The following is a 344-nucleotide window of genomic DNA, read 5'->3' on the forward strand; positions in this document are numbered from 1 at the left end:
GTCTTCTAAAATGTCTCAGAAAGGTGGCCCAGCCCACAGAGCTGCAATGTTTGGGGGCTGGGCTGGGGCTGGGGCTCAGGTAGGGCAGTCGTCAGGAGCAGGATTGGCACCTCCTCAGAGGCTGTGTGGCTGCCCTCAGTAGGGGACCCCGGAGGGCACGCCCTGGCTCCTGCTGGCTCTGCGTGAATGATTCTGTGTCTTCAGAACTCCGCCCTGGGGTCATTTCTCTGGGCCCAGTGCTCCCACAAGGGCCCTGTGTCTTTGAGGAGGCCGCCTCCCCTCGCTCCTTTGGGCCCCCCTCACCCGACCTCAACCTGCTCTGGCTGTCTGGTGCCTGTCCATAG

This window comes from Echinops telfairi, unplaced genomic scaffold, assembly GCF_000313985.2.
Source record: "Echinops telfairi isolate 266 unplaced genomic scaffold, ASM31398v2 ScPeMD7_5;HRSCAF=22, whole genome shotgun sequence".
NCBI lineage: Eukaryota > Metazoa > Chordata > Mammalia > Afrosoricida > Tenrecidae > Echinops > Echinops telfairi.